General features: G+C 38.3%; 1 non-coding gene across 1 annotated transcript; it reads left to right on the forward strand.

Annotated features, from left to right (window-relative positions):
• The first annotated feature begins 333 nt into the window (after positions 1-333).
• LOC112780815 (small nucleolar RNA R71) lies at positions 334-444 on the forward strand. The gene has a single exon (XR_003191629.1). It is a non-coding gene; the product is annotated as a small nucleolar RNA R71 (small nucleolar RNA).
• Positions 445-24,275: the final 23,831 nt, after the last annotated feature.

A 24,275-nucleotide genomic window follows, 5' to 3' on the forward strand; every position in this document is an offset into this window, starting at 1 on the left:
ATCTTACTTTCTTTGCTTCTCCCTTGGGGTTTTTCTCCGTGTCACTTGGGAAGCTATCAGTAGGTTTGGGAATCTTCTCAGACAAATATCCCACCTGGAATTCCAGCTTCCTAATGGTTTCTCCCTGGTTCTTAATATTGGCTCGCACCTCCTCTTTGAACGCCTTATTTTCTTGAATCTCTTGGCTTATTCCTTCAAGTAGGGCTTCAATCTTAGAGAGCCTGTCATCAATTGATGAGTGATTCGGAGCAGATGTGTTGTTTTGGTTTTGATAAGTATGTGGAGAAGTGTTGTTGTGGGGGTGTTGAGATGTCCTCTGGGTGAATTGTTGGTGAGCTACATTGTTAGTGGACACCTCCTTGTTAAGTCTTTGAACCTCTCCCATGCTTCATACAGAGTCTCACCATCCTGTTGCCTGAAGGTTTGAACCTCAGCTCTCAGCCTATTGATTCGTTGAGGAGGGTAGAATCTTGCTAAGAATTTGTTCACCACATCCTCCCAAGTTGTCAAGCTCTCCCTTGGGAAGGATTCCAGCCACTTGGCTGCCTTGTCTCTGAGTGAGAAGGGAAATAAGAGCAATCTATAGGCGTCAGGAAGAACACCATTAGATTTCACTGTGTCACATATTCTCAGAAAGGTGGTCAAATGTTGGTTGGGATCTTCTTGAACACCTCATCCAAACGAACAGTTGTTCTGAACAAGGGTGATGAGCTGTAGTTTAAGTTCAAAGTTGTTGGCATGGATTGTTGGTTTTTGGATGCTACTTCCACAATTGCCTGGGTTTGGATTAATGTAAGAGCCCAAAACTCTTCTATCCTCCCCAGCATGATTTGCTCCACCTCATCTGCCATGGTTGTGAATCTCTTCTTCATGATGATTTTCCATGTTTTCTTCCATGTTTGGTTCAAAGTTTTCCTCAAACTGTTCCTCTTCTTCTTCAGCACCAACTACTCGTTTTTCTTTTGCCTCCCTCCTTAGTCTAAGGAAGGTTCTCTCTGGTTCAGAATCAAAGGAAGTTGAAGCCCCACTTCTTCTCCCTGTCATACAACCAACAAGTACAAGCAGAGAATATAGGTGCAGACAGTATTTATGTCAGAATTGATGTTAGTTGTGGGTGATGCAATATATCAAACAGTTAGTGGGTTAGCAAACAGAATTGAAAATAACAAAGAAAAACAAAAGAGTAGATGGAGAAGGGAAGAAGTTTAACTAAAAACAAAAAAGTAAGTCACTCAAACAGAAAAATGAAATTCACAAAATAAAATGCTCAATCTAGTGATCTTCCAATCTAATCATTATTGATGCACAATCAATCCCCGGGAACGGCACCATAAACTTGATGCACGGAAAACTTGTCTCACAACAAATCTCCCTTCGGCAAGTGTACCGAAGTTGTCGTCAAGTAAAAACTCACAATAGAGTGAGGTCGAATCCCACAGGGATTGATTGATCAAGCAACTTTAATTAGAAGAATGTTCTAGTTGAGCGAATCCAGAATTTGGGTTGAAAGTTGCAGAAAATAAAATGGCGGGAATGTAAATAACAGAAAAGTAAATGCTAGAACTAAAGGACTGGAAGTAAATGACTGAAAATAAATTGCAGAATTGTAAATGGGAATGGGGGATTTGCTCATAAAAGTAAATCGCAGAAATTAAAGAGAATGGGTGAGATTAGAGATGGGGAGTTCATTGGGCTTAGGAGATGTTGCAATTCTCTGGATCAAGTTCATTTTCATCTCTTCCTCAATCAATGCACTCATTGATCTCCTTGGCAATCTTAAGTGATTGAATTACAATTTCTTGCAATTCAATCTCTCAAATCTTGATCAATAGCCAATTCCTTGGTCAATTGCTCATGAGAAGAGATGAAGTATGGTCACTGATTATACCACATGCATTTCCCAAACCAAGTATTGAGAGGGTTACAGTCACATACCCATCCAAACCCAATTTGGTCCAGCATGACAAAGCATTTCTAGCTTGATCTCTTCATTCCTCTTCCAAGGTTCAAAAGAGATCCAAGTTTGAATAGTTTCTCTTCCAAGATAACTACTCAATTGGATGAAGATCGAAAGCTTTCAAGTAAAATCAAGAGGAAAGATAGAAGAAGAACAATGAAAATTAGTATTGATCCATTAAATTACAACAGAGCTCCCTAACCCAATGAAAGGGGTTTAGTTGTTCATAGCTCTTGAAAATGAAAACAAAGATGGAGAATACATCATAAACTAGAAATTGCAAAGAAAGTAAAATACAAAGAGTGGTTCTTCAGCCTCTAGAACTCTTTTACAATTCAAAGCTACTCCTATATATACTACTCTTCTCAGCTTCTAGTTCACTCTTCAAGTCTTGGGCCTTTGGATCTTGAGTTTGAAGCAGTTCCTTTCTTTATTTGGGCTTGGCTTTACTTGCAGAGAGAAAGTGCGGAGTTGGCAGAGACTTAAGCTCAGGGCGTAAGGAGTGTTAATCATTTAGTGAAAGTCCAAGTTCGGGAACGTTAGTGACACTTAACATTGTCACTAACGTTCCAATGCACCCCTTTTGCCTTACGTTAAAACCCACGTTAACTAGGTTAACGTGGCTTTTAACGTTGCCTTGTCAATCTTCGAGAACGTTAGTGACACTCAACATTGTCACTAACGTTCCACTGTGCCCCTTCTTGCTTCACGTTAAAGCTCACGTTAACTAGGTTAACGTGGCTTCTAACGTGGCCTTTGCCATCCTTCGAGAACGTTAGTGACATTCAACATTGTCACTAACGTTCCAATGTGCCCCTAGGTCTCACGTTAGAGTCCACGTTAACTAGGTTAACGTGGTTTCTAACGTGGCCATCTTTTAGCCATCCCAACTTTAGTGACAATGTTGAGTGTCACTAACGTTGGCTCATCTTTTATTTCTCATCTTTAGCTTCCACGTTAACCAAGTTAACGTGACTCTTGGGGGTTGTGTGGTTGCTTCAACGTTAGTGACAATATTGAGTGTCACTAACATTGTCGACAACTCTTCATTCTCTACGTTAGTTCCCACGTTAACCAAGTTAACGTGGGAGTTAACGTGGTACTTAGCACCATAGGCCAACGTTAGTGAGAATGTTGAGTGTCACTAACATTGGCTTCTCTCCCTCCCCCTTAACGTTAGAGGCCACATTAACTAGGTTAACGTGGCTTCTAACGTGGCTACTTATGAGTGATTGCCAACGTTAGTGACAATGTTGAGTGTCACTAACGTTGGCTCAACTTCTTTTCTCCACGTTAGAGTTCACGTTAACTTGGTTAACGTAACTCTCTAACGTGGGCATTGATGGCTTTTTGAGAGTGTTATTGGCAATCACTTTTCTCATTAATCTTTGCAAGTTACCTCCCCTTTTCTTGCTCCTTTTTGGTCCTAAAATCAAGCAACAAAGTGCATCAAAGCTCTAGTCCAAGTCATGAGTAATGCAACATAATATTTGTCACTAAACTTATGCAAAATCCTTATGAAATCATGTAAAATGCACAATGTATGCTTGAGTGAAGGCATAAGTGAATATTTACCCAAAACTAGCTTATTTCCTAAAGAAATGCATGAAACTAACCTAAAAACAGTAAAGAAAAGGTCAGTGAAGCTGGCCAAAATACCCTGGCATCACACACACACATACATATGCACTCCCATTCATCTTCTTGTCATTTGTCCCACTCATCCGAATCTATAGCAAGAAAAGTTATTCATCCTAAAGCTTTTTCAGCGAGAAAGGAGGCTGAATCCTCTCGTAGTAAAGGAGGAAAAGGGAAAGGACCCATGCGTGAAGAGGAAGACCAACCATCATCACCTCCTCGCCGTTCCACTTCACATCTGACTGGTCACTCTACACCAAGCAACCGTCCTTCTAGAGGTCCCTAAAGAACCATACTTCAAAACACTAGGGAACCTACTAATATTAACTCTCTTGATTTCAAGCGAAAGTATGGCAAAACTCACTCTCACTATGATCCTCACCGATTTGCAACATGTGCTTAGTATGAGTTTCATAAACAAATTCTTGCGAACCGTACTCTCTTTTCTTCCTTTATTGTTAATCAATTTTAAAACTAATATTCATGATCTGAAATGTACTCCCATTTTCAAAATTAGAAAACCTGTCTACCCGAACTTAGTGCATGAGTTCTTTGCGAACTCACTTTTTTGTGAAGGAGAACTTCACTCTTTTGTTAAAAACACTCATTTTATCTTGAATGCTGAAACCATTGGCGCGACCCTTGGATATCAAGACACAGGGGTAAAAGTGTATATGGCTGTTAAATTGGATAACCAAGTTGGCATTTCTCATCAAGAAGTACTGGCTCGAATCTGTGAAAATTTTTCTTCTATGGATGATACAACTCCCACTCATAAGGCCCTAGGACCTGTTAGGGCTCTGTTGCATCGCATCATCACTCATATTATCATGCCTCAAAGTGGTTCATATCAAAGGATAATTGTTTGTGACACCCTTGTGCTCTATGCTATTTTGAATTCCATTCCAATTTCCTTCGTATATCTTATGACTCACGACATGTGGGATTGTGTAAAAAGTGATAAAAAGTGTTCTCTCCCCTATGGCATGTTTTTAACTTGTTTGTTTGAATATTTTAATATATATTTAAGCAATGAGCCTGTTGAGAACAAGGTATCTACTATCAAAGGTGGCGGTGGACCTCAGCAAGCAAAAGGTAAAAATGTAAGGAATTTGCTTCAATGACCAAGCAGATGGTCAAATCTTGTAAGGAAGCTCAAAAGCTTTCAATGCAAAATCAAAAATCCTGGATGAAATCTCATGATACGGTTGCTGTGCTTCTAAAGCACCTGGACTCATTTGATGAGGATATGGCAAGCTTAGAGAAAGAAGATGACTACTTGGAATCTGATGAAGAGGAATTTGATACCTAGTTTTGCTCCTTGCTGCCTGTTAGCACGAATCCCCACACCTTCATAATGTTGTACCAGCAAGTGCACTGGGTCGTCTAAGTAATACCTGAGCGAGTGAGGGCCGATCGCACGAGGACTGTGGTTTAAAGCAAGCTATGGTTATCTTGCAAGTCTTAGTCAAGCAGATCAGAAGGTTGTTGAACTTTGATGATCATGAAACTATAAAAGCAAAAGTGGTAGAAAATACTAATAGGAATAGGCTTAAGGCTTGGAGTTGCATGTGATTGATGTTCTTCTATGGTACTACTGTCTTCTTTGCTTATGGTTGATGTTCTTCTATGGCAGGTTGTATGTGATCAAAGCCATTGCCCATGGTCATTGATCTCCTATACTCCAGATCAAACGACATTTCCTGTGGTCATTTAATCTGATGTAGGGTGAAGCTCTAGCAGTTCATTCTCTTGGCGATCCTACTCAAAATGCCACAGACAAGGTCGAATCTTTCGGATCAGAGAATGCTGCCTCTATGGATTCTAGCCTATAGCATGGAGACCACAATCTCCCCGAAAATTGGCTGAATTGGTGTCTCGAGAAGTCCCCAACAAAGTCGTGGATTAGCCGTCTGAGAGATGTATAAACATAGCTGTTGGCTCGTGCTTTCTGGCTACACAAACCCAAGTAGACGCGGGTGTTTGTCAGACACGTTCGTCTTAATGTGATTAACAGAGTTGATTGCCTGATCATCCTATTGATACGGGAAAAATAGGTTCCGCGCAATAACTACCGGAAAGTGCACCAGGTCGTATCAAGTAATAAAACTCACAAAAGAGTGAGGTCGATCCCAGGAGGATTAACGGATTAAGCAATCAATAGTTAGTTGATTAGCCTAGTTAGACGATTCAGTTTGGAGTGATAAGCAATAGAAAAGTAAATTGAATCAAAGTAAATAAAAGTAGTAAAGTGCAGAAAAGTGAATTGACATAAATGTAAAGTACATAAAGTAAATGACATAAAGTAAATGAAGAAAAATAAAATGAACATTGGGATCAAGAGATATTGAATTATCCGGATCAAGTTCGTTCTCATCTCTTCCTCAATGAATGCATTCATTGATCTTGCTTGGCAATCTTAGGTGATTGGATCCCAATGTCTTGGCTCACCAATCTCTCTAAACTTGAACAATTTTCGAATATCTTGGTTTAATTGTTCATGGAAAGAGATGAAGTTTGGTCACTGATTATACCACACACCTTCATAGATCAAAGTATTAGTAGGATTAAATGTCACAATATCCTTCCAATCCCCAACCTAATCCAATGTGAGAAAGTATTTCTAGCATGATTTCCTCATTCCTCTGTCAAGGTTCCGAGGAAATCCAAGTATGAACAATTTCTCCATCGAGATAATTATTCAATTGAATTTAGATCGAAATCTTTCTAGTAAAATCAAGAGAAAAGACTGAAGAAGGAGAATGAAAACTACAATTGATCCATTAAATAACAATAGAGCTCTCTAACCCAATGGAAAGAGTTAGTTTAGTTCATCGCTCTACTCAAATAGAAAATGAAGAAAAATAAAGATGAAGATTAAGAAATAGAACTGAAATTGAAACTCAAATTCATAATGGAAATTACAAACAAAAATTAAACTACCAGAAAAATAGAAAACAAAAGAAAAGAAATAAAAGTGCATGAAAGGATGTGGATGCATGATTCTGGACTCCCCTCCAATCCAGAAAGATTTCTCCAATCTAGCTACTGCCTATATATAGGCTTACAATTAAAATGAAAGAGCAAATTATAATTGAATTAAAATTCCTAATCTAGATGCTTCTTGTGACTTGGATTGAGTGATGTTGATGGGCTTTAGCTTGCTTGCATAATCCAGTAGTGTAATAATTTGGGCCTTTAGTGATGTTGCAGCGTTAAAAATTGCTCCCAGACCCTTCCTCAACGTTTTCGTCAACGTTGGCATGCAAACATTCCCTCCAACATTTTTCTGGTCAAGCGTACGTGTGGGCAATGCGTACGCCTGACCCTTGATTTTTTAACATTGAGATGAGCGTTGGAGACAACGTTGCTGAGCCAACATTCCACCCACGCGTGTGATGGCCAAGGATTTATACCGGTCTCGAAATTCACAAATTAACCTCGTTAATAGTATAGTCCAAACCAATAATCAATCCTCGAATCAAATTTTAAGGAATTGGTTGTCACAAAGTTCAACCCCAATAAAAATAACCGAAGTATTCAAACTTCGGGTCGTCTCACAAGGAATGGAAAAACACGTGCATCAACATTGGTTAGAATTATGGGGTTGCAAATCATGAGCAAGAAATTAAACTAAGAGACTTATCAAGCAAGAAATCTTAAAGTGCAAGAAACCAATTCAAGTAACTAAAGCAGTGTATGAGCAAATCCAAACTAATAAGAGAACATCCATTATAATTCTACTCTAAAAATGAACAAGTAACTATAACTAGAATCAAGCAATTACAATTTTTTTATTGGATTTCAAATATGAATAACAAAAGCAACTCTTGGCTAGGCATAGGAATTAGGTTCACCATCCTTGTCTAATAACCATATCTTAACAATTATAAGGAACCAAACTCATTAAGTTTACTTCTATACTTGAAGTATATTAAATGGCTTGATCAACATCAAACCATAAGGCCTAACCTAGCTACCAATTAACTTAGTAATAGGCTAGTATCAATGCTTATCAAATTGACCACTAAGGGTTTTCAAATCACCAAATCTATTAGACCCAATGACTTAAGTTACCCAATTCCCTTAGCCTAAGCCAAGAGTAAAGAAAATTAATCCATAATCAAAGGAAACATTTCATCAAACACATGGTAAGCATTACTAAGAGACATATTCAAAATGCAATTAAATTGAAATTAAAAAGTACCCACTAACAATTTTCAATAGAAAATCACTCAAACAACACTACTAATCATAGAGAACATCAATGTAACATTAACAATTCAAGATCCACAAGGTTCACAAAATGGGTAGAAAATGGGAAATGACAAGAAAACATAAATCTAACACAAGATCTAAACAAATTATACTAAGGAATTCAAATTAAGTAATCAAAACTAGAAATCAACAAGGGTTTATCTAGAGAGGAACAAGGGTTTATCTCTCTAGAAGAACAAAAACCAAAAACTAGCTAAAATTGTATCTAAGTGTATAATGGATGATCCCCCACTTTCCCCCTAGAGTCCTTAGGTCTTTTCCATGCAGAACCAGCTTGAATTTGGGCTTGTTGAGCCTCAGAAATTGCCAGGCACGATTTCTTTAATGAGGTCACGTGCAGCTCGTCACGCGTACGCGTCATGCACGCGTGCGCGTCGCCTGAATTTTTCGATCCACGCATACGCGGCAAGCACGCGTGCGTGTCGATGGATGCGTCACCTTTCGCGCGCCATGTCCAGCTCCTTGCACCCACGCGTGCGCGTGGAGTGTGCGTGCGCGTCGAAGCTGCTTTCTCAAAATCCACTTCTTTATGTTCCTTTGGTGCACGAAATTATGATTCACACTTTTCACAACTCCGTACCACTAACCAGCAAGTGCACTGGGTCGTCCAAGTAATACCTTACGTGAGTAAGGGTCGATCCCACGGAGATTGTTGGCTTGAAGCAATCTATGGTTATCTTGTAAATCTTAGTCAGGAGATTAATTATGATTATCAGTCTGAATTGCGAAAAATAAAAGAGCATGAAATAAATACTCGTTATGCAGTAATGGAGTATATGTTGGAGTTTTGGAGATGCTTTGTCTTATGAATGTCTGCTTTCCCCCTGTCTTCTTCATCACGCACACAAGGTTCCTCCTATGGCAAGCTGTGTGTTGGTGGATCACCGTTGTCAATGGCTACCATCCATCCTCTCAGTGAAAATGGTCCAGGTGCACTGTCATCGCACGGCCAATCATCTGTCAGTTCTCACTCATGCTGGAATAGGATCCATTGATCCTTTTGTGTCTATCACTACACCCAACCCTTGTGAGTTTGAAGCTCGTCACAGTTATTCAATCCCTGAATCCTACTAGGAATACCACAGACAGGGTTTAGACTTTCCAGATTCTCAAGAATGCTAACAATGGATTCTAGCTTATACCACGAAGATTCTAATTAAGGAATCCAAGAGATACTCATTCAATCGAAGGTAGAATGGAGGTGGTTGTCAGGCACACGTTCATAGGTTGAGAATGGTGATGAGTGTCACGGATCATCACATCCATCATATTGAAGTGCGAATGAACATCTTAGATAGAAACAAGCGTGTTTGAATAGAAAACATAAATAATTGCATTAATTCATCGGGACACAGCAGAGCTCCTAACCCCCAACAATGGAGTTTAGAAACTCATGCCCTCAAAGAGTACAAAGTTCAGATCTAAAATGTCATGTGGTGTAGAATAAATCTCTAAAAGTTGTTTAAATACTAAACTAGTAACCTAGGTTTACAGAAAATGAGTAAACTAAGATAGATAGTGCAGAAATCCACTTCTGGGGCCCACTTAGTGTGTGCTGGGGCTGAGACTTGAGCTTTACCCGTGCCTAGGCTGTTTCCAGAGTTAAACGCCAGGTTGTAACCTGTTTTTGGCGTTTAACTCCAACTTCTAACCTGTTTCTGGCATTTAACGCCAGAATGCAACATGGAACTGGCGTTGAACTCCAGTTTACGCCGTTTATCCTTGAGCAAAGTATAGACTATTATATATTTCTGGAAAGCTCTGAATGTTGACTTTCCAACGCAATTGAGAGCGCGCCATTTGGACTCTTGTAGCTCTAGAAAATCCATTTCGAGTGCAGGGAGGTCAGAATCCAACAGCATCTGCAGTCCTTTTTCAGCCTGAATCAGATTTTTGCTCAGCTCCCTCAATTTCAGCCAGAAAATACCTGAAATCATAGAAAAACACACAAACTCATAGTAAAGTCCAGAAATATGAATTTTGCCTAGAAACTAATAAAAATATACTAAAAACTAACTAAAACATACTAAAAACTACATGGAATTACCCTAAAAAAGCATATAAAATATCTGCTCATCACAACACCAAACTTAAACTGTTGCTTGTCCCCAAGCAACTAGACAAATAAAATAGGATGAAAAGAAATCAAGAAGCAATAATGTCTCAGAGTTTTAAGTGAAGCTCAGATTCTAATCAGATGAGCGGGACTAGTAGCTTTTTGCTTCCGAACAGTTTTGGCATCTCACTTTATCCTTTGAAATTCAGAATGATTGGCATCTATAGGAATACAGAATTTAGATAGTATTATTGATTCTCCTAGTTTAGTATGTTGATTCTTGAACATAGCTATTTTATGAGTCTTGGTCGTGGCTCTAAGCACTTTGTTTTCCAGTATTACCACCGGATACATAAATGCCACAGACACATAACCGGGTAAACCTTTTTAGGTTGTGACTTAGCTTTGCTGAAGTCCCCAATTAGAGGTGTCCAGAGTTCTTAAGCACACTCAGTTTTTGCTTTGGACCTTGACTTTAACCGCTCAGTCTCAATTTTTCACTTGACACCTTCATGCCACAAGCACATGGTTAGGGACAACTTAGTTTAGCCGCTTAGGCCAGGATTTTATTCATTTTAGGGCCTCCTATCCACTGATGCTCAAAGCCTTGGATCATTTACCCTTGCCTTTTGGTTTTAAGGGCTATTGGCTTTTTCTACTGCTCCTTCTCTCTCTTTCTTTTTTTTTGCTGCTTTTTCTTTCTTCAAGAATCAATTTCATGATTTTTCATATCATCAATAACATTTCTCTTGCTCATCATTCTTTTAGGAGCCAACAATTTTTTAAACATTCATAAAATTCAATATCAAAAACATGCACTGTTCAGGCATTCATTCAGAAGACAAAAAGCATTGCCACCACATATAAATAATTAGAATTTTCCTTATTAAGAACTCGAAAAAATATTGCCTCCTTATTCTAAAAATCTGCTATTTTATTCATGTTTGATGATGATGAGAAAAATAAATTATAGCTTAATTGGAGAAAAAATCAAAATAGAGATACTAATTACTACTACTCATATATAATTTCTAAGGTAAATTTCTAATAAGAACAATTATAATAGAGTTAAGGCTAAGATTAGAAATCAACAACCTTGAATTTGGGAGGTGGATGCCTCTTTAGTCTGTGGAGTGCTTGGCCCTTCAAGAGATAGCTTCTGGCGCTTCAATTCCTTCAGTTCACGCCCTTGCTCTTCTTGTTCTCTAAGGAGTTTGCAGAGCATGTTGTTTTGATTTTGCTGTTCTTCCTTCAGTTGATCCACAGCTTCTTGCAACTTGGTGACAGATGCTTCTAGGCGCTCCCAGTATTCAATTTGAGGGATTTTCGGGAGGAACTCCTGTGCTCTCCTCTTGATGGGGTCGTCCTGCACTTGTTGTCCTTCCATAGACTTTTTGGTGATTGGTAGCTCAACTGGGATATACTCATATACTCCCATTTTTATCCCAGCATCTTTACATAACAGAGAGACCAAGCTTGGGTAAGCCAATCTGGCATCTTTTGGAGTTCTTGTTTGCAATTTTGTAAAGCTCACAAGCAATCAGCTGATGAACTTCCACTTCTTTTTCCAGCATAATGCAATAAATCATTACTTCTCTTCTGATGGTGACCTCAGAGCGGTTGCTAGTGGGCAGTATAGAGTGCCCAATGAAGTCCAGCCAACCTCTGGCGACTGGTTTGAGATCTCCTCTTTTGAGTTGGTTTGCGGCACCCTTTGTGTTGGTTGTCCATTTGGCTCCAGGGAGACATATGTACTCTAGGATTTTGTCCAAGCTCAGGTTTGATCTCATCATTCTCCTATTAAAGGAGTCTGGGTCGTCTTGCAGTTGAGGCAGCTTGAAGATCTCCCTTATTTTGTCAGGGTGGGGGTGAACAATCTTCCTTCTGACCAGAGTTCTATAGTCATAGAATGCGGTTCCCGCTATTCTCTGCCTGTCCGTCTACCACAGATTTGCGTAGAATTCCTGAACCATGTTTCTTCCCACCTTTGTTTCAGGATTAGCTAGGAGTTCCCAGCTCCTGTTTCGAATTTACTCTTGGATCTCCGGATATTCATCTTATTTCAGATCGAATTTAACTTCTGGGATCACTGACCTTAGACCCATTATTTTGTAGTAATGGTCTAAATGTTCTTTGGTTAAGAACTTCCCTTGATTCCAAATTGGTTTTGGAATATTCTCTTTCTTGCCTCTTGAATTGGTTTGTTTTCCCTTAGGAGCCATGATCTTAGTGGGTATTCGCTTAGTGATCACGGATAAACACACCAAACTTAGAGGTTTGCTTGTCCTCAAGCAAAAGAAAAGAAAGGAGAGGGATATAGGGAGAACCAAGTTCGAATTGTGGAGGAGAGGGGGAGAGGCCGAACCAACATTTAAAGGGAAGGGGGTGGGTTTCGAAAATTGTTTGAAAAAGATATGATAGAAAAAGTGATTTGGAAAAGATATGTATGATAGGAAAAGTTGTAATTTAAAATTGAAAAGATATGAAAGATATTGATAAGTTGAAAAGATTTTAGAAGGAAAAGAGATAGATTTGTTTTAAAAAGGATTTGAAAATAATTTGAAGAGGATTAAAAGAAAAGGGTTTATGAATTAAGATACATTTGATATCTTTTGAAAAAGGATTTGAAAAATTAGGATTTGTAACATGTTTATGCAAGAAATCATGAATTGAAACATGAAAAATGGAAAAAATTTGAAATGAAAACGAAATAACCTACTCCCCACAATCCTGGCGTTAAACGCCCAACTGCTGCATGTTTTGGGCGTTTAATGCCCAACTGATGCTTGGTCTGGGCGTTTAATGCCCAGCTGTTGCTTCTAGCTGGCGTTAAACGCCAGAAACTCCTTTGTCACTAGGCATTTTTTTGAACACCCAGGATGCTGTAAATCTGGCATTAAACGCCCAGATGGCTATCTCTACTGGCGTTAAACGCCCAGTAGATGCTTCTTTTGGGCGTTTAACGCCCAATTGTGCCTCTTACTAGCGTTTTCTTGCCAGTGAGCTCCTTTTTCCTGTTTTGTGCTCTGAGTCCTTCTGTAACCCTGTGAACTTATGCAATTGATTCTTTACCTTATTAATATTGAACTTATATGCTTTTAAAATAAATAAAATGAAGAATAGAATAAAATAAAATAACAAAAAGAGGTTTGCTAATGGCTGGGTTGCCTCCCAGCAAGTGCTTCTTTATTGTCTTTAGCTGGACCTTGCTAAGCTTTTTAATCTAGCCTCAGCCTTGAGTATTCTTGCTCAACATTGCCTTCAAGATAATGTTTGATTCTCTGTATATTAACAATGAACTTCTTGTTAGAATCAATGTCTTGAAGCTCCATATAGCCATATGGTGACACACTTGTAATCACATCTGGTCCCCTCCATCGGGATTTCAGTTTCCCGGGGAATAGCCTGAGCCTAGAGTTAAACAGCAGAACCTTCTGTCCTGGTTCAAAGACTCTAGATGATAGCTTTCTGTCATGCCATCTTTTTGCTTTCTCTTTGTAAAGCTTGGCATTTTCGAAAGCAGTGAGTCTAAATTCCTCTAGCTCCTTCAGCTGGAGCAATCTTTTTTCTCCAGCTAATTTGGCATCAAAGTTCAGGAATCTGGTTGCCCAATAGGCTTTTTATTCCAGTTCCACGGGCAGATGAAAGGCCTTACCATACACAAGCTTGTATGGAGAGGTCCCTATAGGAGTCTTGCCCAATCCTTTCTATGGGTACTTACAGTCCGTTCCAGGATTCTTTTTAGTTCTCTGTTAGAGACTTCAGCTTGCCCATTTGTTTGTGGATGATATGGAGTTGCCACTTTGTGGCTAATTTCATACCGGACCATGGCAGAGTAAAGCTGTTTGTTGCAGAAGTGAGTGTCCCCCATCACTGATTAGTACTCTAGGGACACCAAACCTGCTGAAGATATATTTCTGGAGGAACTTCAGCACTGTCTTAGTATCATTAGTGGGTGTGGCAATGGCCTCTACCCATTTAGATACATAGTCAACTGCAACCAGAATATAAGTGTTTGAGTATGATGGTGGGAAAGGCCCCATGAAGTCAATACCCCATACATCAAACAACTCTATCTCCAAGATTCCTTGTTGAGGCATGGCATAACCATGAGGCAGATTACCAGCTCTCTGGCAACTGTCACAGTTATGTACAAACTCTTGGAAATTTCTATAGAGGGTAGGCCAGTAGAAGCCACATTGGAGGACCTTGGTGGCTGTTCGCTCACCTCCGAAATGTCCTCCATATTGTAACCCATGGCAATGCCATAAGATCTTCTGTGCTTCTTCTCTAGGCACACACCTTCTGATTATTCTGTCTGCACATCTCTTAAAGAGATAGAGTTCATCCCACAAGTTGTACTTTGCATCAGTAATTAATTTTTTCTTTTGTTGCCTGCTGTACTCCTTGGTTATGAACCTTGCAGCTTTATAGTTTGCAATGTCTGCAAACCATAGTGTTTCCTGAGTGGCAAACAAATGCTCATCCGGAAAGGTTTCAGAGATCTCAATAGAGGGGAAGAACGCCCCTTCTACTGGTTCTATTCGGGACAGGTGATCAGCCACTTGGTTTTTCGTCCCTTTTCTTTCTCTTATTTCTATATCAAACTCTTGCAGAAGCAACACCCATCTTATGAGCCTGGGTTTTGAATCCTGCTTTGTGAGTAGATATTTAAGAGAAGCATGGTCAGTGTACACAATCACTTTTGATACTACTAAGTATGATCTAAACTTGTCAATGGCATAAACCACTGCAAGCAATTCTTTTTCTGTGGTTGTGTAATTTTTTTGGGCGTCATTTAAAACATGGCTAGCATAATAAATGACATGCAGAAGCTTGTCATGCTTCTGCCCCAATACTGCACCAATGGCATGATCACTGGCATCACACATCAATTCGAATGGTAATATGCAGTCTGGTGCAGAAATAACTGGTGCTGTGACCAGCTTAGCTTTCAGAGTTTCAAACGCCTGCAGACACTCTGTGTCAAACACAAATGGTGTGTCAGCAGCTAGCAGATTGCTTAGAGGTTTTGCGATTTTTGAAAAATCCTTTATAAACCTCCTGTAGAATCTTGCATGCCCCAGAAAGCTTCTAATTGCCTTAACATTGGCAGGTGGTGGTAATTTTTCAATTACTTACACTTTAGCTTGATCCACCTCTATCCCCTTGTTTGAAATTTTATGCCCAAGGACAATCCCTTCAGTCACCATAAAGTGACATTTTTCCTAATTTAAAACCAGGTTAGTCTCTTGGCATCTTTTCAGAACTAGTGTCAGGTGATCAAGACAGGAGCTAAATGAGTCTCCATATACTGAGAAGTCATCCAAGAAGACTTCCAGAAATTTTTCCACCATATCAGAGAAAATAGAGAGCATGCATCTCTTAAAGGTTGCAGGTGCATTACACAGCCCAAATGGCATCCTTCTATAGGCAAATACTCCAGATGGACATGTAAATACAGTTTTCTCTTGATCCTGGGGATCTACTACAATTTGGTTGTACCCTGAATAGCCATCCAAAAAGCAGTAATAATCATGACCTGCTAGTCTCTCTAGCATCTGGTCTATGAATGGTAAAGGAAAATGATCCTTTCTGGTGGCTGTATTGAGCCTTCTATTGTCAATACACATGCGCCACCCTGTAACTGTTCTTGTAGGAACTAGTTCATTTTTTTCATTATGAACCACTGTCATGCCTCCCTTTTTGGGGACAACTTAGACAGGGCTCACCCAGGGGCTATCAGAAATAGGATAAATAATCCCAGCCTCTAATAACTTGGTGACCACTTTCTGCACCACTTCCTTCATGGCTGGATTTAGCCGCCTCTGTGGTTGAACCACTGGCTTAGCATCATCCTCCAATAGGATCTTGTGCATGCATCTAGCTGGGCTTATGCCCTTAAGGTCACTTATGGACCATCCAAGAGCTGTCTTGTGTGTCCTTAGCACTTGAAGTAGTGCTTCCTCTTCCTGTTGATTCAAAGATGTCTTCCAGATCTGATTCGAGGCTCTCAGCCATGTTGATCTCCTCTACTAAAGAGTCAATAAGATCAACTTTCATGCAGTCTTTTGGTGTGTCTGGATGCTGCATGGCTTTGACAGCATTCAACTTAAACTCATCCTCATTGACTCTCAGGGTTACTTCCCCCTTTTGGACATCAATGAGAGTTCGTCCAGTTGCTAGGAAAGGTCTTCCTAGAATGAGAGTAGCACTCTTGTGCTCCTCCATTTCCAGCACTACAAAGTCAGTGGGGAAGGCGAATGGCCCAACCCTGACAATCATGTCTTCAATCATGCTTATGGGTATTTAATGGAGCCATCAGAAAGTTGGAGACATATCCGGGTTGGTTTGACTTCTTCAGTTAAACCAAGCTTTCTGATAGTGGATGCAGGAATTAGATTGATACTTGCCCCAAGATCACATAAAGCTGTCTTGGTGCAATTACCCTCTAATGTGCATGGTATCATGAAGCTCCCGGGATCTTTAAGCTTTTCTGGAAAGCTTTTCAGAATGACTGCACTGCATTCTTTAGTGAGAAGAACTCTTTCAGTTTCTCTCCAATCCTTCTTATGACTCAAGATCTCTTTCATGAACTTGTCATAAGAAGGTATTTGCTCAAGTGCCTCTGCAAACGGAATCTTTATTTCAAGAGTCCTGAGATAGTCTGCAAAGCGAGCAAATTACTTACCCTGCTCCTCTTAGCGGAGTTTTTGAGGATAAGGCATCTTGGCTTTGTATTCCTCAACCTTGGTTGCTGCAGGTTTATTTCCTACATAAGTGGTTGGGGAAGCCTTTTTAGAGGGGTTGTCATCAGCACTTGTGTGTGTGTGATCCCTCACTGGCGTTTGAATGCCAGGGGTAGAAGCTGGATTGGCATTGGACGCCAACTCCTTACCTGTTCCTGGCGTTTGAACGCCAGAACTGAGCTTCCTTTGGGCATTTAACGCCAACTCCTTACTTGTTTGTGGCGTTTGAACGCCAGAACTGAGTATGGGTTGGACGTTTAATGCCAGCTCTCCATCCTTTTCTGGCGTTTGAGCGCCAGAATCATTCCTCTTTGGGCTCTTACTGTCCTCAGAGGGATTTTGGATGATATTTTACTCATCCTCTATCAGTTGTTCTTTCCTTGGCTTTCTGCTGTTCTGAAGCGAGGTATTTAATGTTTTCCCACTTCTTAATTGAACTGCCTGGCACTCTTCTGTTATCTGCTTTGATAACTGTTGTTTTGTCTGATTCAATTGTGCCTCCATATTTTTATTAACATTTTTAGTGTCTTGTAGCATCTCCTTGAATTCTGCTAGCTGTTTTGTTAGAAAGCACAATTGTTGATTGAGTTCAGCAACTTGTTCTGGAGGACCAAGTTCAGCAGACACTACTTTGTTGATTGAGTTCAGCAACTCTTCAATAGTTTTTCTCATGTGTATAGATCCACCAGCTGAGTGGTCTAGGGACATTTGAGCACCTTCTGTAAGCCCATAGTAGAAGATGTCTAATTGCACCCACTCTGAAAACATTTCAGAGGGACATTTCCTTAGCATCCCTCCGTACCTCTCCCAGGCATTATAAAGGGATTCATCATCCTCTTGTTTAAAGCCTTGGATGTCCAGCCTTAGTTGTGTCATCCTTTTTGGAGGAAAATATTGATTCAGGAATTTGTCTGATAACTGTTTCCATGTCCTTATGCTTGCTGTGGGTTGGTTATTTAACCACCTTTTAGCTTGATCTTTTACAGCAAACGGAAACAGTAACAGTATGTATACATCCTAATCTACCTCCTTGTCACGTATTGTGTCAGCAATTTGCAAGAATTGTGCCAGAAACTCAGTAGGTTCTTCCTGTGGAAGACCAGAATACTGGCAATTTTGCTACACTATGACAATGAGCTGAGGATTTAACTCAAAACTGCCTGCTTTGATGGAGGGTATACAGATACTACTCCTATATGCAGCAGTAGTGGGGTTAGCATATGACCCCAGAGTCCTTCTGGACTGTTCATTTCCATTTAGATCCGTGATGGAGAAAGGGAGATGATGTGAATTGCAAGTAAAATATATTTTTATTTTTTTGTTTTATTTAATTAAAAATAACCGAAAAAAAATGAAATAAAATAAAGTAAAGTAATTAGAAAATAAAATATAGATTTCGAAAATTAAAAGAAATTTGAATGTTGAATTGACTAATTAATTGAAAAGATTTGAAAAATTTTTGAATATGATTTTTGAATAAGATTTTGAATTTTGAAAAGATTTGATTTTTAAAATAAAAATCTGAATTTTTAAATGTAATTTTCGAAAAATCAATTAAAATAAAGGAAAAAAGATATTTTTGAATTCAAAGAGGAAAGATAAAAACAATAAAAAGACACAAAACTTAAAATTTTTAGATCCAATGCTCCTTATTTTCGAAAATTTTGGAGGGAAAACACCAAGGAACACCAAACTTAAAAATTTTAAGATCAAAATATAGAGAAGACTCAAGAACACCTTGAAGACTCACAAGAACAACAAGAACAAAATTCAAAGATTCAAGAGCATAAAAAGAACACCAAACTTAAAACTTTTAGAAAACTAAAAATAACTTTTCGAAAATTAAAGAAAAATAATAAGAGAACACCAAACTTAAAAGTTTGACACAAGATTTAATCAAAGAAAAATTATTTTTGAAAAGTTTTAAAAGGAAAATTCCTAATTACCAGGAACATAAACACAACGCTCTAGCCAATTGAGTTATAAATTTAAAGTGTTTTAATAAGGTATTTAATGTATAATTTTTTTTTTTTTGAAAACTGATATTTTGAAAAAGCACAAGAAAAACAAGAAAAATCACAAAACAAGAAAAACTAAAGATCAAACAAGGAAAATAAACAAGAACAACTTGAAGATTAAGAAAGAATAATGAACATAAATTCGAAAATTTAAAAGAAAATAAAAACATGCAATTGACACCAAACTTAAAATATGAAACTAAGCTCAAACAGGAAAACTCAATTATTAGTTTGTAAAAATTTTCGAAAAAAATTTAAAAAAGAGAAAATAAGAAATTAAAAAAATTCAACCAAAAATAATGATAGAAGACTCTAAACCAAAAAGAAAAATTTTTCCTAATCTAAGAAACAAAATAAACCGTCAGTTGTCCAAACTCAAACAATCCCCGGCAACGGCGCCAAAAACTTGGTGCACAAAAATGTGATTCACACTTTTCACAACTCTGTACCACTAACCAGCAAGTGCACTGGGTCGTCCAAGTAATACCTTACGTGAGTAAGGGTCGATCCTACAGAGATTGTTGGTTTGAAGCAATCTATGGTTATCTTGTAAATCTTAGTCAGGAGATTAATTATGATTATCAGTCTGAATTGCGAAAAATAAAAGAGCATGAAACAGTAATGGAGTATATGTTGGAGTTTTGGAGATGCTTTGTCTTATGAATGTCTGCTTTCCCCCTGTCTTCTTCTTCACGCACGCAAGGTTCCTCCTATGGCAAGCTGTGTGTTGGTGGATCACCGTTGTCAATGGCTACTGATGAGCGGATAATTTATATGCTTTTTGGCATTGTTTTTACATAGTTTTTAGTATGATTTAGTTAGTTTTTAGTATATTTTTATTAGTTTTTAATTAAAATTCACATTTCTGGACTTTACTATGTGTTTTTGTATTTTTTTTGTGATTTCAGGTATTTTCTGGCTGAAATTGAGGGACCTGAGCAAAAATCAGATTCAGAGGTTGAAGAAGGACTGCAGATGCTGTTGGATTCTAACCTCCCTGCACTCAAAGTGAATTTTCTGGAGCTACAGAATACCAAATGGCGCGCTTTCAATTGTGTTGGAAAGTAGATATCCTGGGCTTCTCAGCAATATATAGTAGTCCATACTTTGCCCGACTTTAGAGGAACAAACTGGCGTTGAACGCTAGTTCCATGCTGCATTCTGGAGTTAAACGCCAGAAACAGGTTGCAAAGTGGAGTTAAACGCCAGAAATAGGTTACAAACTGGCGTTCAACTCCAAGAGAAGCCTCTACACGTGTAAAGCTCAATGCTCAGCCCAGGCACACACCAAGTGGGCCCCAGAAGTGGATTTCTGCATCATTTACTCATTTCTGTAAACCCTAGTAACTAGTTTAGTATAAATAGGACTTTTTACTATTGTATTTAGATCTGGGGATCAGATCTTTGATCAGTTTTATGCTATCTTAGACCTTTATGGGGGCTGACCAGTCGGCCATGCCTGGACCTTCATCGCTTATGTATTTTCAACGGTAGAGTTTCTACACACCATAGATTAATGTGTGGAGCTCTGCTGTTCCTCATGAATTAATACGAAGTACTATTATTTTTCTATTCAATTCAAGCTTATTCCTATTCTAAGATATCCATTCGCACCCAAGAACATGATGAATGTGATGATTATGTGATGCTCATCATCATTCTCACCTATGAATGCGTGCCTGACAAACACTTCCATTCTACACGCAAACAAGCTGGATTGAGTATCTCTTAGATATCTAATACAGAGGACCGAGTCCGAGATATTAGAATCTTCGTGGTATAAGTTAGAACCCATGGATGGCCATTCTTGAGATCTAGAAAGTCTAAACCTTGTCTGTGGTATTCCGAGTAGGATCTAGGAAGGGATGGCTGTGACGAGCTTCAAACTCGCGAGTGCTGGGTGTAGTGACAGACGCAAAAGGATAGTAAATCCTATTCCAGTATGATCGAGAACCGACAGATGATTAGCCATGCAGTGACAGCACATTGGACCATTTTCACAGAGCGGATGGGATGTAGCCATTGACAACGGTGATGCCCTACATAAAGCTTGCCATGGAAGGGAGTAGGAATGATTGGAAGAAGACAGCAGGAAAGCAGAGGTTCAGAGGAACGAAAGCATCTCTATACGCTTATCTGAAATTCTCACCAATGAATTACATAAGTATCTCTATCCTAGTTTATGTTTTATTTTTCTTTTAATTATTAAAACTCTATAACCTTTTGAATCCGCCTGACTGAGATTTACAAGGTGACCATAGCTTGCTTCAAGCCGACAATCTCTGTGGGATCGACCCTTACTCACGTAAGGTTTATTACTTGGACGACCCAGTGCACTTGCTAGTTAGTTGTATCGAAATTGTGAAAAAGAAATAAAATTATGAACGTGCGTATTAAGTTTTTAGCGCCGTTACCAAGGAATGAACGATCACGATTTCGTGCACCAAGTTTTTGGCGCCGTTGCCAGGGATTGTTCGAGTTTGGACAACTGACGGTTCATCTTGTTGCTTAGATTAGGTAATTTTATTCTAATTTTAAGTCTTTGTTTTTATTTTTTTTATTTTCGAAAACTTAAAAAAAAATAATATTTCTTCTTTTTCGTTTTTCCCAAAATAATTTTTGAAAAAACCAAAAAAATTTATAAAATCCTAAAATCAAAAATATTTTTGTGTTTCCTGTTTGAGTCTAGAGTCAAGTTTTAAGTTTGGTGTCAATTGCATCTTTTTAATTTTCTAAAAAAAAATTATTTTCGAAAATTTCATACATTGCATTCTTCATGATCTTCAAGTTGTTCTTGGCCAGTCTTGTTGTTTGATCTTCATATTTTCTTGTTTTGTGTCTTGTATGTTTTCTTTTCTTGAAAACTTTTCAAAAATAAGTTCTTGGTGTTCATCTTGACATTCAAAGTGTTCTTGGTATTCATCTTGACATTCATAGTGTTCTTGCATGCATCACATGTTTTGATCCAAAATTTTCATGCATTGAGTCTTTTTGATGTTTTTCTCTTTCATCATTAAAAATTCAAAAATAAAAAAAATATCTTTCCCTTTTTCATTCATAAATTTTCGAAAATTTGAGTTGACTTTTTCAAAACTTTTAAAATTTAGTTGTTTCTTATGAGTCAAATCAAATTTTCAATTTAAAAATTCTATCTTTTTCAAATATTTTTCAAAAATCAAATCTTTTTCAATTTTTCTTTCATATTTTGGAAAATTTCAAATTAATTTTCAAAATCTCTTTCTTATTTTTATTCTATATTTTTGAATTCAATGCTAACAATTAATGTGATTAATTCAAAAATATTAAGTTTGTTACTTGCCTGATGACAAGTCATCTTAGCCTAGTTTCACTAGCCTTTTTCTTTTGTTTTCAATTGAATTATGCACTTTCTTGAGCCAAAAGCAAGCCAATTGGGTAGATTTTCATGTTTCCTTTAATTTAATCAACCATGTATGAATTCATGCTATTTCATGAGGTTTTATGCTATAATTGTCATATATTATGAAAGAATGAATATCTCATGATTTTGAGCATAGCTTTGATGTGTTTGGTTGATTAATGATAGGTGAAGAAAGCTTGGAGAAAGGTTGATGCAAGAAGGAATGGCTAGGAGGAATGACTTGAGTCTTGGATTAATTATGAACCAGGAAGCAAAAGCTGGAGCAAAAGTTAGCCCCTAACTTTTTGGCTAACTTTTTGTCTAACTTTTGGGAAAAAGCTGGACCAAAAGTTAGCCCCTAACTTTTTGGCTAACTTTTGGCATGAAAAACACTCCCTGGATGCACCAAAAGTTTGCGCCAACGTTAGCCCCTAACTTTTTGGCTAACGTTGGTGCCTGAAAAACTCTCCCTGGGCTAGCAAAAGTTTGCGCCAACGTTAGCCCCTAACTTTCTGGCTAACGTTGGCGCCATGAATAACCAAGGGGAGGCCAACGTTGGAGCAAAAGTTAGACCCCTAACTTTTGCCCCAACGTTGGTATCAGCAAAACAAGGGTGCTGATGTGAAAAGTTGGAGCAAAAGTTAGACCCTAACTTTTACTCCAACTTTTACTCAAGCTTTCATGATTCCAACCCGGTTCAATTCGGTTCTTCTCCAAACTCCAAGAGCAATCAACCAAGGCCTCTCTCAACCCAATTCCACCAAAAGCAAAGGCCCAATTGAAAGCTTGAAGACCATTTGAAGAAAGTGTATAAATAGATTAGAATTTAAGTTTTAAGGAAGCTTCCCTTTGAGTTTTCAGAGAGCTTTCTTTTCTGGTTTGATTGAGAGCTCACTTTTACATTTCTTAGCATTGTTGTTTTAATTCAAGAGAATTTGGGAGGAGAATTGATCTCTCTTCTTCCTTGTTCTTGCCCAGCACTCTTTACTTTTCTTGTCTTGGATTTTGGGTGGAGAATTGAAGAAATTCTGTTTCAATCTCACCTTGGAATCTTGTTTAATTTTCTGCTTAATTGAATTTCAGTTTCGGTTAATTGTTCTTCATCTACTTTCTTTGCAATTTACAATTTCCTTGGCAATTGTTCTTGTTGGATCTAGGAAGGCATTGAGATCTAGACTTGGTTTTCTAGTCTCTTGGGTCCTGAGATCCGGATTTTCCATTTCCCATTCCCTGTTTACTGTTTTCATGCTCATTTACAATTCTGTTTCTAGATCTGATTCAATCCAAGTGTTCTTCTATTCCTCTGCTTGTTAAATTTTAATTTCCCTTGTTTAATTCCTGCAAATCCAACTCCCAATTCCCTTTACAATTCAAGCCATTTACATTTCTTGCACTTTAAGATTCTGCAATTTACATTTCTTGCGTTCTAAGTTTTTGCCATTTAATTTCTTGTTCTTTAAGATTCAGCACTTTAAATTTCAGCTCTCTTTAATTTCATGCCAATTACCCATTCCCTTTACTTTCTATGCAATTTAAATTCTGCAAATCACAAATCTCTCAACCAAATCTTGATTCGCTTGACTAAATCAACCACTAAACTAAAATTGCTCAATCCTTCAATCCCTGTGGGATCGACCTCACTCCCGTGAGTTATTATTACTTGATGCGACCCGGTGCACTTGCCGGTTAGATTTGGGTGTCTTGGAGAAATTCGTTTCTCTATGAAAATATCCCATCAAGTTTTTGGCACCGTTGCCGGGGATTGATTAGGTTGACAATGATTAAGTGAGGTGGTGATCTAGATCAAGCACTTTTTCTTTTCTGTTTCTTTATTTTCGTTGCTAACCCGCTAACTGTTTGAATTTTTGCTTAAGCTAACTAATATTTCACTTCAGCCTTGGATTGAAGTGTTATTGCCTTTCTGGTGTTGTGTGATTCTTATGTTTTGTTTGTATGTCAGATACAAGAAGAGAGATCCCTACCTTTCATGAAACTGACGAAAGAATCCTCCGAAGGCTAAGAAGAGAAGCAAGAGAAAAAAATGTTGCTGGAGAGGAAGAATCAGATGAAGAATATCATGAAGACAGCTGAAGAAGCTCAGAACCACATTGACATGGTGGCTAACAACCAATATTTCTTTGGCCATCAGAGACAACACCAACCATCACTAAGGAAAGGAGTGTTAGAAATGGAAGGGGTT

This window comes from Arachis hypogaea, chromosome 19 (assembly GCF_003086295.3).
Source record: "Arachis hypogaea cultivar Tifrunner chromosome 19, arahy.Tifrunner.gnm2.J5K5, whole genome shotgun sequence".
Lineage (NCBI taxonomy): Eukaryota > Viridiplantae > Streptophyta > Magnoliopsida > Fabales > Fabaceae > Arachis > Arachis hypogaea.